Genomic DNA, 18,449 nt, shown 5'->3' with positions numbered 1-18,449 from the left:
TTATTTTTTTCCACTTGAGGATTCTGGTAGGACTATAAGGAGTAAACCTCTTGGATACAAAATTTGCCACCTGGCAGGAGAGCTATGTTAGAGGAGGTCTTCCTTTAATTTGATTTAGGTTTCTGTGGTGTGGAGAATCTGGAGTAGTTTTGAGAGAGCATTTGTCATTCCTTATCTCCATGTTCCCAGATCCCTAGCTTGGGAAGGTATTTTTCTCACATTCTCCAGAGTTCAAAGAGCTTACCAAACAACAGAAACCTAATATTTATTCTTTAATATTATTCCATTATATACCACACCAGAGCACATTTGTTTTCACAACATTTAATTAGATTTCCCGGAAATGGAAAAGCCATTTTTTTTTTTTTATGGATTTACTATCAGTCTGAAACCTAAGAACCTTTCCAATATTTTAATACAAACCAGCCATACTGACTTAAATTAAAGGAATGTGTTCAAAGTAGAAATAACACTGATAAAAGAGGCTTTTAATATGTCCCGGAGAGCACCCAAGCCTAACAGGATGACATTTTGGTGAAAGTGAATAAGATGTAGTATCAAAGGGAACTTTTTCTTTCTTGAAATATTTAAAGCATCATTTGCTTTACACTTGGCAGAGCAACGAACAACAGCACCAAAAGAAACCACGTGGCCGTTTTTCACTTTGCAAAGCATTCTTTACAGATGCCTGTCTAGTTGTTTTTGGATGACTTCAGGGCACTGACACTGCATTCATCTTTGAAAGTTCTTCAACAGGTCCAAATGGCTGTTGCTGGTCCCAGGAATGAGTGAGCCACACCATGCCTTCCAATAGGTTCAGCATTTTATTTATCTGTAATGTGGCAGGCTTAGGAACATATCTGGCTGAAGACGCTTATCTTTCCCTGTGTCAGAATCTTTCAGGGCTTCAGCATTCTATGTTTCTAATATCTAGGCAGGAAGACAATCAGATTATACATTTGGCAGCAGTACCTAGACTAATGCCTGGCACATGATAGGTGCTGAATGAATGCTCCAAGACCGAAGGATCTAGCTGTTATCTTGAAACCTAGAGATATACCGAAATTCTTGTATTGATGTCTACTCCAGTCCCCTCTCCTAACACATGGCCTCAAACTTGGTTCTATTGTCATTTGAGGCTGGATAATTCTGTTACAGGGAGCTGTCTTATGCATTGTAGGATGTTTAGCAGCATTCCTAACCTCTACCCACTAGATGCCAGTAGGATGCTCCAGTTGTAAAAACCAAAAATGTCTTTAGATTTAGACAAATGTCCCCTGGGGGGCAGAAATATCCCCTGGTTGCAAATCACCATCCTAAACTGAGCATAGTTATGTGAAAGAGATATGGCCTTAGGCATTAGTTGAGTCAGCAGCAGTAAATCATGAAATATGAACACCATGGAAGTGCTCTTCTGACCAACAATATCTCCCCTGCCCTCAGTGTTCTCTAGCAAGGATGACCATAAATGTTTTAACTGAAATAGTTTTGCAGAAAGTTGAGAGCAAATGATGAACAATCAACCAGTCAGGAAAATGGTTCCTTTTTGTTTTCAGGAAAAGAAGAGTCACGTGGGAGAAATAAGTCATTTGTAAAAAGCAGGTGTCCAAGAGATAGTGTGTGTAAAGGGGAAAAAATTGGATAGGAAATCAGCAGACTTGCATGCTAATCCTGGGTTGGCTACTGACCAGCTGTGTCCCATAGGGGAGCTTTCTTCACTTGGCTGATAATAAGGGGGCTGACCCAAGTGACCCATAAAGTTCCTTCTCCTGCTTAGGTGTGAAGGAAATTACAGATTTGTTTGTCTAATGAATAGCCTATTATTATGCATTTTTGCAGAGGAGGAGCCATGCTTTGACAGAGTACAAGGCTAGAATCAATGAGGAGTATGGGAAGATAAATTACGGGGTTTAGGGAATGCCAAAGTCTAAGATGAAGGTAATGGAGTTTCTGTTGAAAGGAAATAAGAAAGCACAATGAGTATGACACAAAAGCCATAATACATCTTTGCTGCTCTCTCACTCTCTTTCTGTGTGTGTAGGTTGGTGGTGAAGATGCTAGGTGGGCCACAGTTAGCAAGCTAGTCAGTTTCCTCATAGCTCCTCAGGGAGGAGAGTTTGCTCAGAACAGTCTCTCTTGCCAAATGTGAAAACCACGATCATAGGTTACTGTCAGCAATGGGCAGTCTTGGATGTGTATGGAACCTCTCATCAGATAATTCAACTGATTTAACTGAATTCTTTTATTTTGCAGATATGCATGTCAAAACAGTCCATAAATGTTATATCTTGTAGAAACGAATGTCATGATTCATTGACTAAAAAAGTAAAATGGCCTTGAAAGATTCTGATATTCAATAGCATCGAAGTCAGGGTAGGACAAATCTGGATGAATTTTAAATGTTTGAAGAGTTTTTCAGCCATTTTGGGTTTGATAGAACAGCAAATGCATTTTATGAAGCAGTCTTACCCTCACTTTCTAAACATGATGTATGTTTGAAAGAAATTCGTTCCATATGTTTTTGTTTAATTTTACTTAAATCATCAAAATATTATTTCTTAAGACTTGTTTGATGTCTAAGAAGTATTTAAGCCCTTTGAATAATTTAAAAAATATACATTTTTCCTCTTTAGAACAGGAAATCACTTATTAAAGAGTTTAAGTGGGTTTGGACACAAATGAGATTCAGACTTGAAATCCTGACCCTGTTAAGATTAGAGAAATTTTGAAACTTGCCAAAATAGACTCTCCCATTCCTCCCTAAAAGTCAGTACCTTGTGATATCATATTGTCAGCAGAATTACTTGGGCATAGTTCAACAGAATGAAATGTTTTGTTATATTTTTCCTCCCAGTCATAGGGTTCATAACCTCAGTCAACTTTGACTCCCCTCTCTCTCCATTGCATTAGCCTTCATATCAGGTAAGTCACTAAGTTCTCTGCCTTTTTGGTCTGTCTCTCTCTTAGGATTTCCATTGCCTCAGCCTCTCTCAAGTTTTTGACTGGATCATAGCATTTGCCATGCAGCTGGCACCCTCCCTTTGTCTGGTTTCTCCCTGTACCAATCCAATGTGTATGTTGTTGGTTTTTAATCCTCACTAAAACATCACTAAATCTTCCCTGAAACAATCACCCTTCTACTATACAACCTTCAGTGGTTCCTAAGGCCCACTGATACTTTAGTCTTATTTGGTGGTTCTCTGCATGCACTGCCCTAGTATATTTTTTCAAACCGCTGGCCAGTGGAGAAGCTCTCCTTAGGGTGGCTTGGTTGCTATGTGAACACAACACGTGTACACTGGTCTGTGATGCCTTTCTTCCTTCTCTTCCTACTCATTCAGTGAGAACCTGCCCAAGTCTCACTTCCTTTCTGATGACTCCTGCCTGTGGTATTACTCCCTCCTGAGAATTCTTACAGCAATTGTCCCTCTGACTTGGTGTCTGAGCTTACACTGCTGCACACAATTCCTTTACTTTATGCATGTTTTTGTCTTGCCTCTTTACCAGGACTAGAGACTCAGTTTTCCAGCAGAAGTTCTCCAAATGTGGTCCCTGGACCATAACATTAGCATCACCTGAGAGTTTGTTAGAACTGTAATTTCTTAGATTCCACCCTAGATTTGCAGAATTAGAAATTCCAGGAGTTGGGGTAGCACTCTGTATTTTAATTAACAAGCTCTCCAGATGATTCGGGTGCATGTTCACATTTGAGAACCAGGGTTGTGAAAGAAAGAGACACATCTTAGAGTTCTTGGCATCCTCCACAATGCCAGTACAAAGCTGAAATGTGGAAGTTACTAAAATTCTACCTAACTTGAATTTTAAGACAAGTTTTCAATGACATGCAAAGAAAATAGAAATGCTTTCAAAAGCTATGAAATTTTAAGAAATAAAAAGGTACAATTTCGTATTGATTGCAATGAAAGATCAAATAGTTTACAAGTTTAATGGTAATCCATTCGAAAAGAATTTCTTCTTTTGTTTTGCTTTTTTCTTTCATTAGAATTTTAGTGTTGTCCAGCACTGAGTAGTCAGATGATGGTATTCAGCACACTGTTTCCAACATTCTTAAAACTCAAAATCTGTAGTTTAGAGGTGATTTTTTTTTCTTGGAAGGTTGTGGGGTTGGTGGCCATATGTAAGCATGGAGGATAATTTATTTTTCTTCTCTTTCTCATTAAAGTCCTTTATTACAGTTTGGAACGCTCATATAGAGATGAATGTTGCTATAGAATAAGAAAATCTTGGAGTACAGAAAAATGGATCCTTTGGGTATATCTATACACCAATAGAGGGGAGAATAAATTTAACTTACTGTTTTTAAATAAATATAAATATTTTGTTGTTTTTTTCTCTACCCTTGTCCATTCAAATTGTATACATCCCCGCAATTTACAGACTTTAGTACTAAGGTGAGCCTTAACCGAATTGTATTTTTTCCACACCCCTCAAGAACTTTGTACAGTTAGAGATGAACCATATCAAGCCCCTGGCTCTGGCAGGCCTGTGATTGGACACTGAGCCAATCTGATAATACTTGCACCCATGAGCCCAGGTAGATGATAGAGGAGTCAAGGAGCTACCTTAATTTCCATTGCTAGTAGTCAGTGAGCCTGGATTTTTTTGTTGTTGTTGTTAAAGACAACAGGTTAGTCAGTGTGGCATTGGAGAAAAAGGTTGTGCTTTGAAGTCAGACAAACCTGTGTTTAAATCTCTGCTGTGCATCACTAAACTAGCCATTTGTTTCATGTTCGTTTTTCCTTTTCTAACGAGGATCCTAATACCTATCTGTCCTGCAGGGTTGTTGAAAGAGGTGTTGATAATGTATGATGTACATGGCCCAAGTTAGATGCTCAGTAAATGAAATTATTATGGTTAGTCTCTAACAATTATGTTTGTAATTCTTTTGTTTTTAATCTCAAACACATAACTTGAATAAAGTAATCCCATTTCTCCCTTTTTAAATTTTACAGAGCTCTGCTTCTAATTGTTCTTTTCTAATAGTAACTGGGTTGCATTGATGTAAAGTGTATTCAGTGATTTTCTTTTGCTTTTCCTCTGTTCTTTTTTATTGAAGCTGTACCTCTTGAATTTCTATGAAGCAGGTGTGTATCTCTATTAATACTATCAAGTCTGTCTAGACCTTCCTTTTTTCACGAGATTAGTATTTGTTGAGTGGTCTCTGCCAGGCTCTGAGGATGCATAAATGTGCACAGGGAATAGTCAGAGAACTGAAGTAAAAACTTGTTCTGACTAGAATAATCCTATTGTCCAAATTGTCCCTATAAACTCAGACTTAGGAGTTGTTGAAGCAGGTATATGCCTACATGGTGAAATTTTCCAGGACTAAATAATAGGACATTTCCCTGTCTGTTTATAATAGTCCTGATGCTTCCACCATGAGAGTCAGTGTTTAGTCAAGGCCTTGACTCTTTTATTTGCTGATGAAGGAGGATGTGTGCAAAAAGCTATACTTTTCGCCTGTAGCATTCTCTGAGCACATTAGCAAAATTTCAGTAACAGATCAGCAACATTACCTTGGTAAAGAATAGGGAACTGACAGAATACACTCATGAAAGATTTGTTTTCATTGGGGAGGCCATCTGGAGGGGACTGCCAGAACAAAGGCAGCCTGGGACAGGGTGGAAGACCTTGGGCCATTAGGGTCTGTGGTCACCTCCAGGATGACCCCCAGTGATTCACACTTCCTGTTAGTCACACTCTGTGTTGTTCTCTCCCATTTTGAATAAGGGTTACCTTGGTAACCAATAGTACATTGTGGAAATTACTCCTAAGTGTGACTTCCAAGGCGAGGTCACAAAAGACATTGAGGCTTCTGCTTTACTCTATGAGATCCCTCAGATCAACCACTTTTAGGGGAAGCCAACTGCGATCTCATGAGGACACTCAAGCAGTCCTATAGTTTCTTGGGGTAAGGAACTGAGGCCTGCTGCCAGTAACCAGCACCAGTTAGCAGTATGTGAGTGAGTCATGTGGGAAGTGGATTCTTCAGCCCAATGCAACCTTCAGTGACTGTAACCCCAGGTGACATTTTGACTCTAGCCTTTTGAGGGACTCTGAGGTGGAACCCACCAAGCTAAGTTCCTGGTCCATAGAAATTGTGTGAGGTAATAAACAATTATTGTTTTAAGTCATTAAGTTTTTGGATAATTTGTTAAACAGCAATAAATGACTAATACAGAACCCAGCATGTGGTGCTAGATTCCTGGAAGAAAACAGCAAAGTTAAAAGACATATTAAAAGGGTAGATCAGAGAGGCCCAAGACAGACATTTTCTTCACCTTTTGCCCCAAAGTGGTATTGTTTACACTTTATAAAGGGGATGTAGTCATGGGGCTGGGAATGGTGGGAGAAAATGAACTCAATAGCTAATTCCCAGAGCACCTGGAAGAAAAGTAAAAAAGACAGAGGATGAATGTTAGTTTGGGAAGGACTCCTGAATATGAAGGCTTGGAAATGGACCTGTCTTTCAACATCATGTGAGATTTTGAAAATTGTTTTGTACTCGAACAACCCTTGGATTTCATAAAACAGTAGGTCCACAGTAATGTGGGTAAAAAAGTCTCCTGAGATCCTTGAGTCATTCTTTTTTTTCCTTGTACAAGACTCTAGTTAAGGCTACCAAAAACTATCTCACCTTTTAAAAGTCAACATACCAGCAAAGGCAGCAGTTTCAAGGCTTGGCAAAAGGGTTCACATTCATTTAAACAAAAGGGGCTCTTTCTAAAATTATCTCTAGCGATATTAAACTATGAATCATGTTTATACCTCTAGGAAGGACTTAAGTGGCATATTAGCATTTAGGGAAGAAGGCTTTGTATTAGAGAGTAAAAAATTTTTAGAAAACAAATTGCTTTCTTACTACATGGTTTTAAAACTGTCAACTTTTATGTGTTTTCAACTGGGGAAAGGATGAGTTTCTTTGGAAAGGGGCAAGGCAGGAAATCAGTAATGATTCATACCACTTTTTCACATGCTTCTCTGACGAGTTTTAATCACAAATCTGGGTCCACTTGTGTAACAAAAACATTAAAAGAGGGTGTTTTAAACTACGTCTTTTTATTAAACATGTATTTAGTCTTGTAAATAATACACGCAAGCACATCCTTGTTACGTCAGTTGGAAAACAGTGATTAGCTGTTTAAGAGAGGGGAGTATCTTGCAATTTTATATGTACTTCTTAAGTGGCTGTGCGTTTTCTCTTGGGCGATTTAATTTGATTTAGGCAAATATGTTAAATTTTGGAATTTAATTGATTTTTAATTTTAATGATCTTTTCTATCCTCCGCATTTAATGGCAATTTTTAGGACTGCCACAATAGTCTTTTGAAAAAAGGGCACATTTACTTGAAAGAAATATACTTTGTTATTTCTGAGTTCCTTTGAAATCACTGAAGATGGTTTTACTTTAGCTTTCCCTTCAGCCTAATTCCCTTTTCCTCTTTGTTTCTATTGGGATGAGGTAATCCTGGGTTTGTAGAGTCTTTTGTGATGGAAATGGCTATGACCACACAGACGCAGCATAATATTTACTTGGAATAAGAGAAAGAGAAATATCAATAGTGCTGCTCACCAAGCATTTGAAAATACTTGTCTTTCATTTCCAGAGAGAAAAATACCACTTTGCATGTTCATTATTAATTTGGGTAACTGAAACATAGTGTGTGTTCATAAATTGTGAATCAAAATTGAATGAGGAGAGGAGTGAAATTTAAAACTAGTTATGGCAAGGTCTGAAGTTATGAAGGCCAGATGTATTAATGTTGCATTAATATAGCATAAGACATTCATAAGTAAAATAAGGAAGTTATATGGAGCTGAACAAGCTCATCAAACAAATAGGGGTGTATGTGAGTACAGACCCTAGTTTGGTTGTTGTAGCCTAATTCTGGAGAATAGGTCAGCAACCTTTTCCTATAAAGGGCCAGACAGAAAATATTTTAAACTTGGAGGCCATAGGCCTCTATCACAACTACTCAGCTTTGCAGTTGTAAAAGAAAGCAGCCATGGACAATATGGAAATGAATAGATGTGGCAGTATTTCAATAAAACTTTATTTACAAAATCAGGCTACAGACCAGATTTGATGTGGAGACTGTAGTTTGCTGCTTCCTATCCTACACAATGTAATTTTTCTTATTTACTTATTTGTAGACCAATTCATTGGAAAGGGAGTTTGAAGCAGCTTACAAGGACAGGTCGAGCATCCCAAATCTGAAAATCTAAAATCTGAAATGCTCCAAAAGCTTCAACTTTTCCAGTACTGACAAGAGACATCCAAGGCAAATGCTCATTGGAGCATTTTGGATTTTGAATTTTTGAGTTTGGGATGCTCAACTGGTAAATAAAATGCAAATTTCCCCAAATTTGAAAAATCCTTAAAAATGTATATGGCAGGGTCAAGGCACACTAGGACCTGGAGAGATTTTGTAGATAGGAATGGAGTGGGCTCCAGCCTATAGTAGATTGAGTATATCTATTGCTAACATCCAGGAATCATTTGGGAGCAAAGCGTGTCTGTGGGCCATTCAGTTTTCATTTGAGTGAATATTATATGTAGTCTGTGCTGAGGATCCGCATAGATGCCCTTCAGATCAGCATTGGTGAAAGACTTCCAGGTGGGGTCCTTGAAACCTAGAGCGTTGATGGTTGAAAAGAGAAATCTCCTACTCTATACCCCAGTGTGACTAAATAGGCTTAGCTTATCCCCTCAATCCCTGCCACTCTATTCGCCAAATGGAACAGAAATTAAACAGCCTTTTTACATGTATATATCCTTTGTCCCTATACTTCCACTTGCAGGAATCCATCCTAAGAAAAGTTTTAGGAAAGCTACTAAAAACTGATATGTAGGCCAGGTGCAGTGACTCATGCCCATAATCCCAGCACTTTGGGAGGCCGAGGTGGGCGGATCACGAGGTCAGGAGTTCAAGACCAGTCTGACTAATGTGGTGAAACCCCGTCTCTACCAAAAATACAAAATTAGCCGGGTGTAGTGGTGTGCGCCTATACTCCCAGCTACTCAGGAGGCTAAGGCAGGAGAACTGCATGAACCCAGGAGGCGGAGGTTGCAGTGCGCTGAGATTGTGCCACTGCATTCCAGCCTAGGCAACAGAGTGAGATTCTGTCTCAAAAAAACCCAAAACACAAAAAACAAAAAACTGACATGTAATATTCAAATTTCAGCTTCATTTATTAAACCAAAAATTGGAAAGAAGGTAAATATCCAACAGGAGGAGAGTAGGTAAGTAAGTTCTGGTATATATGAGATGAAATAATATATTATTTTTAAAATGGTTTTTGAAGACAATTTTATGACAGGGAAATGATGCTGAATATAATTTTAAATGAATATAGCAGAATGCAATATGATCATAATTTTGTGGAAACAATATTGCAAAAAGACTAGAAGAAGATATGCTGTGGAGGAAACCACTAGCTATCTACCAGAATCCCTTCTCTTCTTCCTGATATATGAGCACACTACATTTCCCAGCCTTCCTTGTAGTTGCATGTGGCCATGTGACTAAGTTGTCTCCAGTGGTTTGTGAGCATAAATGATGTATTCCACGTACAGTCTTGACTCATAAAAATTTCTCACACATGTTTTTCTATGCCTTTAAATTAAAAAGAAATGTTTTACTGTCTTCACTTGATTGGAATGTTGACACTCAGGGCAACCTTGGAAGTCACATGTTGAAAATGACAGAGTGACATCAGCTTAGGATCCTGAATGATGACAAAGAGATGAGTTGCCCTGCTGACATGAGCACTCATCTAGGACTGTTACTTGAGGGAAGAAATACATATCTATGAAGTTCAGCTACCATGGTGATGCCTGATAGAACAGATGGGTGTGCATGTGAAACACCCACTGAGGACTTCCAGAAACATTTGGTTGAGGGGGTGGAGAAGGCAAGTTTTATAGGAACCCAAGGACTTTTATTAAAAAATGGGACTATAGGCCGGGTGCGGTGGCTCAAGCCTGTAATCCCAGCACTTTGGGAGGCTGAGACGGGTGGATCAAGAGGTCAGGAGATCGAGACCATCCTGGCTAACACGGTGAAACACCATCTCTACTAAAAAATACAAAAAACTAGCTGGGCGAGGTGGCGGGCGCCTGTAATCCCAGCTACACGGGAGGCTGAGGTAGGAGAATGGCATAAACCTGGGAGGCGGAGCTTGCAGTGAGCTGAGATCCGGCCACTGCACTCCAGCCCGGGAGACAGAGCAAGACTCCGTCTCAAAAAAAAAAAAAAAAAAAAATGGGACTATGAACCAGTAACCGTTTAGCTATTGTTCAAGTCATCCCTTGCACCTGCAGGCTGATGAGGTCTGAGGGAGCTTAGTCTTCTTGTATTCTTTATTTGCTTGTTTGTTTATGTGTTTTTGAGACAGGGTCTCACTCTCTTGCCTGTGCTGGACTGCAGTGGTATGATTTTGGCTCACTGCAACCTCAACCTCCTGGGCGCACAGTTGATCCTCCCACCTCAGCCTCCCAAGTAGCTGGGACTAAAGGTGCATGCCACCACGCCCAGTTAATTTTTGTACACAATGTAGATAAGAGGTTTTGCCATGTTGTCTAGGCTGGTTTCGAACTCCTGGACTCAAGCCATCCCACCGCCCACCCTTGCCCACCATCATGGCCTCCCAACGTGCTGGGATTACAGGTGTCAACCACCATGTCTAGATGGACATGTATTGGTTTTTTAAACTTATTTTAAACATATGTATTTAATTAGGCAAGTTAGGAAAAATACCAGTGTATACATAATGAAATGGGAAGGTATAAATAAATCTAAAATGTGGGCAGAAAAAGAACAAATTAATATAGAAGGTAAAAACCCAGGAAGATGCTATACAGATGAGCCATTGAAACCTACACAGTTTCTGAAAATTGAGTGAAAGTTTAACTCTGGTTTTCCTACCAACCAAAGTGACTTGTTAGTTGGTTAATCCACCAGTCTCTTATCTCTGCAAATATTTCCTTCAGCTATTATTTCTGAAAGAAATTTCTCAATGGCTCTTTATACAGGAAACAGTGCCCTCAGCAATATCCCTAAGAAAATACCAGAATGGGATTTACAGTGCTGCCCCAAGATTAACTGAAAGGACATTGAATCAAAACAAACTTTAAGAAAAGAGAATCTAAAGATGGATTGGGAGAGACAACTGGACAATGGGACGTCAGTGATGACAGCCTCACTTGATCTGGGAATTAAACCTGTGTCCAGAAAAATCGTTGGAATTTCTGTCTTTCAAATAGTCTTTCATTCATATCCTTGCTCTTCATGAGGCTTTTTACAAGTTGGGCAGCAGGTGATTTTCAGGAGCTTTCTCAGTAACTGCTATAGGCTCCCATCTTCCATTTGCCCACATGTCTGCAGTAACTGCTGGAGAAAAATAACTTCTCTATTGCCGTCTGAGTCTTGAGGGAGTTCTTTTCATGAACAAAATTTAACTTAGAACCATAGTTATAAGGGATTCTGGGAAATGTGTTTCTGAGCTTCTCCCTTGTGATGTGAGCAGAGCGTAGAAAGAGGAAGATACAGTGTTGAGTGGGTAACAGATCACACTTTGGTAATGGGGCAGATTTCCAATATGGCAAGCCACCACACAGACAGGCAAAATGAATTTACCAACAATAGGCAGTTATAACTTTCTTTTTTTTTTTTTAGACTGAGTCTTTCTGTCACCCAGGCTGGAGTGCAGTGGCACGATCTCGGCTCACTGAAACCTTTGCCTCCGGGTTCAAGCTTTTCTCTTGCCTCAGCCTCCTGAATAGCTGGAATTACAGGCACTTGCCATCATACCAGGCTAATTTTTTAATTTTTAGTAGAGATGGGGTTTCACCATGTTGGCCAGGCTGGTCTCAAACTCCTGACCTCAAGTAATCTGCCTGCCTCGGCCTCCCAAAGTGCTGGGATTACAGGCTTGAGCCATGGCACTTGGCAACATTTTTTGATTAAAAACATCTGATATGGTGTGGCTGTGTTGCCACTCAAATCTCATCTTGAATTGTAGCTCCCGTAATTCCCATGTGTCATGGGAGGTAATTGAATCATGGGGGTGAATTTTTCCTGTGCTGTTCTAATGCTTCCTGTTGGCAGCTGTCTGGTGATTCTGTCCAGATCTCTCGTCCCTGAGGTGTCAGTTTGCATCCCCCGTCTTGGTCCTTTTCCACCATTTTCAGCCCCTCCAGGGCTTGGAGGACCCAGTGGGCCATTCTCTTGGAGCCTTGACTGAAGTGGCTGGGCATGACACTTTTACTCTGATGTCCCCCATAGATCTTGATCATGGAGTCAACCCCAGCACCACCCTGTAGGTACAGGTGCTGTGCTGTGGAAGCAGCTCATGTGTAGAGCCAGTTTTCATCATAGGGAGGAAGCTCTTTGTGCTTGGTCAGCTTGACGGTGTCCACCCATCCAAGGACTTTCAGCTTCCTGGACTTTTTGAGAAAGCCTGCCAGAACTCTGATGAACTCCTGCTGGTTCACGTTCTTTACAGTATCTCCAGGCATTGTGCAGCCGCTGTGCTGCCAGCCAGGGGAAAGGGATCTGATTGTTTTATAAAGGGCAGTTCCCCTGCACACACTGTCTTGACAGCTGCCATGTAAGATGTGCCTTTGCTCCTCATTCGCCTTCTGCCATGACTGTGAGGCCTCCCCAGCCTAGTGGAACTGTGAGTCCATTAAACCTCTTTCCTTTATAAATTACCCATACTCAGGTAATTTATAATTACCCGTACTCGGGTATGTCCTTATAGTAGCATGATAGTAGACTATCATGATTAGATAGTAGACTAATACAACACCTCAAAAACAAAATTATATGCAGAAATTAAAGCAAAATTTTATTGGAATTCTTAAATGTGAAATTATCTATATGTGGCATGCTGATTATATTTAATAATGTATTGTATACCACAAAATTGCTAAGGGAGTAGATCTTAAATGTTTTCACCAAAAAAAGTGAGGTGATGAATATGTTAATTAGCTTGATTTAATTTCCCCCCGTTGACATAAATTCAATGTACACGTAATATTAAAACATCACATTATACCTCACAAATATACACAATTTGTATTTGTCATCTAAAAAAAAAAACTTAGCTGGGCATGGTGGCTCACGCTTGTAATCCCAGCACTTTGGGAGTTTGAGGTGGGCTGATCACCTGAGGTTGGGAGCTCGAGACCAGTCTGGCCAACATGGCAAAACCCTGTCTCTACCAAAAAATACAAAAATTAGCCAGGCATGGTGGTGGGCGCCTGTAGTCCCAGCTACTCAGGAGGCTGAGGTGGAAGAATCGCTTGGGCAACAAAAGCGAAACTCTGCCTCAAAATAAATAAATAAATATATAAAAATTTAAAAACCACATATCAGTGACCACCAGAGTGTTCACTACTTAAAAATGTAATCTATTTGGCATTAGTTTCTGAGGTGCTAGTGCCTTATGTCTAAATATTCACAGAAATGGCTAAATCAAATATTTGCTTGTGCAAAAAAGTTACCTATGTATAAATGCACAGGGAGAAAGATACACACCAATCTGAGAATAAAAGTACATCAGGAGAGGTGAGTAAGGTACTGTGGGACCCAAAGTAACTTTTATATAATTTACATTATTTAAAAATTATAAAATACAATTTTTTGTGTATCAATTCTGTAATTAGAAAGAAAAAAATAGAGCTATCCCAGGATAATTAGTACCTAAAACTGATTTCTATGATGCTGTATTCTGTGACAGCTCTTGAAGTCAGCAAATGACAGAGAACTCGAGTTCTACTACAATTTGTGCATTAGCATGATATGGTATATGACTTTGCCTAGTATTTTATGCTTCTAGGCCTGTTTTCCTGCTTGTAAAACAAGGGGATTGGAATAGATGGTTTCTAAGATCCTTCTTAGCCCAGAAAGCCTGTAGTTTTAGGATTTGTTGTAGTGAAATACTGGAAGCATGGAACAGTTCTGGGGGTGGGGAGATGGTACTCCAAGGATGGTCTCTAGGAAGCAGGAAGAACTGCCTGAGGCTACTAGGAATTCAGAAAGTGGAAGTGTGGCCAGTTGAAGCAACTTCATAGCTATTAAAATTTCATGGAAGTTCAGCCTTTTTCTATGAGGCACTTGAGCTTGCACAGGGAAACCTGTCCTGGTATCTATTAACAGGGTTTAGTTTTCACTGGTTTTCAACAGATTGCTCTCTAGGCTAGTTATGGTGGGTATCCTTTCTTACTCTTTGGGTCTATGTTACTTGGACTGTTGAATATAAATTCTAGCCATATGTCATACTCAAGTGCATCCAAAGAGAGATACTTTTTCCTTATATCCATGAGGAAGAATCTAGATGTGGAGTCTTGAGGTTTTCACCATTTTCTACTATTCAGGGATCAAAGTTTGCTAACAGTTTATGTTAAAGCAGAGGATCTACCCTTTTAGGGACTGAAAGACTGAAAATGAAGGTGAATATCCTTTAAGTAAAAGTGAAACGAGACTAATTATGCAATTCAAAGAGAAGAAAAACATAAAGACTTTACAGCATGTCAGTCAAAAAAAATCTCTTAGTAAAAAAGCATATCAGCACAGAAACACCCTTAGTTTTCTGTTACTTGTTATAAAACATAATATATTTTCACACCACTTCTTGGGTAGTATTAATTTTGGCATTTATTACACATAATTTATTTTCTGAATACTGCGTGTTATATAGCAGAGTCTATTAGAGATACTGTGTTTTAAAAGCCCCAGGAAAAGTACTTAGAAAGATGGAAGACACAGGTATAGGAGCTGAAGAGTAATTCTGTATGTTCACAAACAGCGATGGTCAATATTAGGATGTTAATTTTCCCCCGTTGACATAAATTCAACTCAAACCTAGTCAAAATGCCAGTAGAATTTTTTTTTTGGACAAGATCATTATAAACTTTATGTGAAAATGCAAAGGATCTAGAAAAAAACAATAATTTTGAAAAAGATGAACAGAATTGGAAGACTTAACCTAATTTCAAGACTTATGATGATAAAGCTACAGTAACTAAGATGGTGTAGTCTTGATGTAAAGACAAAAAAAAAAATTGAGACTCTGTCTTCCAACAAGAACAACAAAAGATTAATGACTGCCCTTCTGGATTTCAGACTTGCATGGGGCCTGTAGCCCCTTTGTTTTGGCTCATATATCCTATTTGGAATGGGAGCATTCATCCAATGCCCATAACCCCATTGTATCTTGGAAGTAACTGACTTGCTTTTTATTTTACAGGCTCCTAAGTAGAAGGAACTTGCCTTGTCTCAGATGAGATTTTGGAGTTGGACTTTTGGGTTAACGTTGGAATGAATTAAGACTTTGGGGGAACCGTTGGGAAAGCATGATTGATTTTGAAGTGTAAAAAGAATGTGATGTTTGGGAGGGGCCAGGGGCAGAATGATATGGTTTGGCTCTGTGTTCCCACCCAAATCTCATCTCAAATTGTAATCCCCATAATCCTTACGTGTCAAGGGAGGGAACTGGTGGAAGGCATTTTGATTTTGAGGGTGGTTTCCGCATGCTGTTCTCATGAGGAATAGTGAGTGAATTCTCACAAGATCTGGTGGTTTGACAGTTTCTCCTTCACATGCTCTCTCTTGCCTGCTGCCATGTAAGACATGCCTGCTTCCCGTTCTGCCATGATTGAAAGTTTCTTGAGGCCTCCCGAGCCATGTAGGAACTGTCAGTCAATTAAACCTCTTTTCTTTATAAGTTAAAAAAAAAATCAATGGAACAGAATAAAAAATCTAGAAATAGACTCATGCATATATAGTCAATTGCTTTAAGAAAAGGTATCAAGGCAATCCAATGCAAAAAGCATGATTTTTTCAATAAATGGCACTGAAGCAATTGTCTAGTTGTGCACAAAGAAGTGAACGTCGACCCTTACATCACATCATAAACAGAAATTAACCTCAAATAGGTCATAGATCTAAATGTCAGAGCTAAAAAACTATAAAACTGTTAAACAAAACATGTGAGAAAATCTTTTAGGTGGTGAGCTTTTTTGGCTAGGGACCCACCCCATCACTCTTCATTTGTCTTTCTCCTCAGCACCTACCCTGGCTCATAGAAGGCATCCAAGGAATGCTGGAATTCAGTGAGACCTTGCTTTGTGGCTCTGAGAGTGCTGATGGGCAGGGAACCTAGATTTGTGCACTTATTCAGATCCCTGGTATATTCCCCCAAGGTTTGACTTCACTCCTTTTATACTGTGCTGGTGGAGAATGGTGAATTTCAGAAGCATCAACGCCCACTGGGTGATTCTTTGATGCCCCTCCCCTTGAGATTTGCCCACAGCATTTCTAAACTGAAAGAATGTGACCTCCAATCTTGGGGCTCCAACCAGCGCTAGTGGATCCTACCCTAGATTGAACCCAGTGATGCATTGCTCCCTGGCCACCCATACTGAAACTCTGAGAAAACACAGTGTGCCAGAGCACTGAGGTTTATTGGTGCAAAGGTGGCTCAGCTCATAGTAAGGGTTGTTCCAAAAGAATATAGTGAAGGGCACTTAAATCATCATAAGCAAGCAAAATATTTATTTTTAAAATATGTACAGGAAGAATTTGATACTATTTTTATTAGAGGAGCAAACTTTCTTCATTTCCTGCTCTCTGAATTAGAGGCCTCCAATTTATTTGGTTCATAACCTAGACAAACCCTGGAAGGAGATACTGCAACTGGGAACTCTTTTGGCTTTTCTTTCTTTATAGCCTCACTATTATGCTACCTATTTTCTAAGCACTGGCAACATTTTCATGGAAAACTTAAGATGATCTAGTCTGGGTGGGGCCAGAACTAGAACCAGACCCAGGTGAGTCCTTGTGGAAAACTGTTGTCATTTAACAACATAGGTCCTACTTGCAACAGGAGTACAGTTGCAGTTTTAGCACGTGTTAGAACAGAGTGGTTGGAGATTAAGAAGGGTCACCTTGCTCAGAGCACACCTTGTACATCTGTGAACTTTAGATTCATGCCTTCTTAGTAGGCATCACATCTTTTTCCTTGATGGATTTTCATTCTCTTCCACTGTGGTTGAAGCACTGGTTTGTCTCACGGCAGTGGGTGCTTTGCTTTCAGTGATACTTTTCTTCGTGAAATTTCGAAAGAGTATTACCAGATAAGTACGGTTTGAATACGGCCAAGATTACTCTAAGCCAGGTGACTTCACCCAGAAGATGGACTGCTCGAGGATCTAGAGTTCCTTTAGAACACCCTCCTACCACACTCAGCACTTCACCAATTCTACTTCACAGACGCTAATGGTCACATATGACAATCATTTAAGCAAGAGCTGTGATAGTTACTATGTTGCTATATTGGAAGAATTCTTGATAATCAGGTAATTTATTCCCATCTCCAAAATGATGATACTTATGTGCTTGGACATTGTATAAAAACATTATATTTGAGGGTTAAATTAGCAAAAGTTATCTTCAAACAAACTAGATTTGTATGTGTTACTTAATGATAATGATGGGGATACATTCTGAGAAATACATCTTTCAGTGATTTTGTTGTTGTGTGAACACTATAGAGTGTACTTTCACAAACCTAGATGGTATAGCCCACTATTACCTAGGCTATATGGCATAGCCTATTGCTCCTAGGCTTCAAACCTGTACAGCATGTTTCTGTACTGAATACTATAGGCAACTGTAACACAATGGGAAATATTGGTGTATCTAAACATAGCCAAATACAGAAAAGGTTCAGTAAAAATACAGTATAAAAGATAAGAAGTGGGTTGAGGGCTGTGGCTCATGCCTGTAATCCCAGCACTTTGGGAGGCCGAGGCGGGCGGATCACCTGATGTCAGGAGTTCGAGACCAGCCTGGCCAACATATTGAAACCCCGTCTCTACTAAAAATACAAAAATTAGCCGAGTGTGGTGGCAGGTGTCTGTAATCCCAGCTACTTGGGAGGCTGAGGCAGGAGAATCTCTTGAACCCGGCAGGCAGAGGTTGCAGTGAGCCAAGATCACGCCATTGCACTCCAGCCTGGGGACAAGAGTGAGACTTTGTCTTAAAAAAAAGAAAAAGAAAAAGATAAGAAGTGGTATATCTGTATGGGATATTTACTGTGAATGGCTTGCAGGACTGGAAGTTGCCCCAGGTGAGTCAGTGAGTGAGTGTTGAGTGAATGTGAAGGCCTAGGACATTATTGTACACTACCGTAGACTTTATAAACACTGTACACTTAGGCTACACTAAATTTCTAAAAAATATTTTTCTTTCTTTGAGAATAAATTAACCTTAGCTTGCTGTATTTTGCTTTATAAAATTTTTAATTTTTTAAACTTTCGATGCTTTTATAACGCTTAGCTTAAAACTGAAACAGTGCACAGCTATACAAAAGTATTTTCTTTCTTTTTTTTTTTTTCTTTTTTTATTATACTTTAAGTT

General features: G+C 39.5%; 1 pseudogene; it reads right to left on the bottom strand.

Annotated features, from left to right (window-relative positions):
- Positions 1-11,103: 11,103 nt before the first annotated feature.
- On the bottom strand, positions 11,104-12,541 carry LOC108518313 (40S ribosomal protein S19-like; annotated as a pseudogene).
- Between the last annotated feature and the right edge of the window lie 5,908 nt (positions 12,542-18,449).

This window comes from Rhinopithecus bieti, unplaced genomic scaffold (genome assembly GCF_001698545.2).
Source record: "Rhinopithecus bieti isolate Rb0 unplaced genomic scaffold, ASM169854v2 scaffold_45119, whole genome shotgun sequence".
NCBI classification, from domain to species: Eukaryota; Metazoa; Chordata; class Mammalia; order Primates; family Cercopithecidae; genus Rhinopithecus; species Rhinopithecus bieti.
Note: the sequence above shows the minus strand (reverse complement) of the source record. Positions and strands in the feature narration are given on the sequence as shown.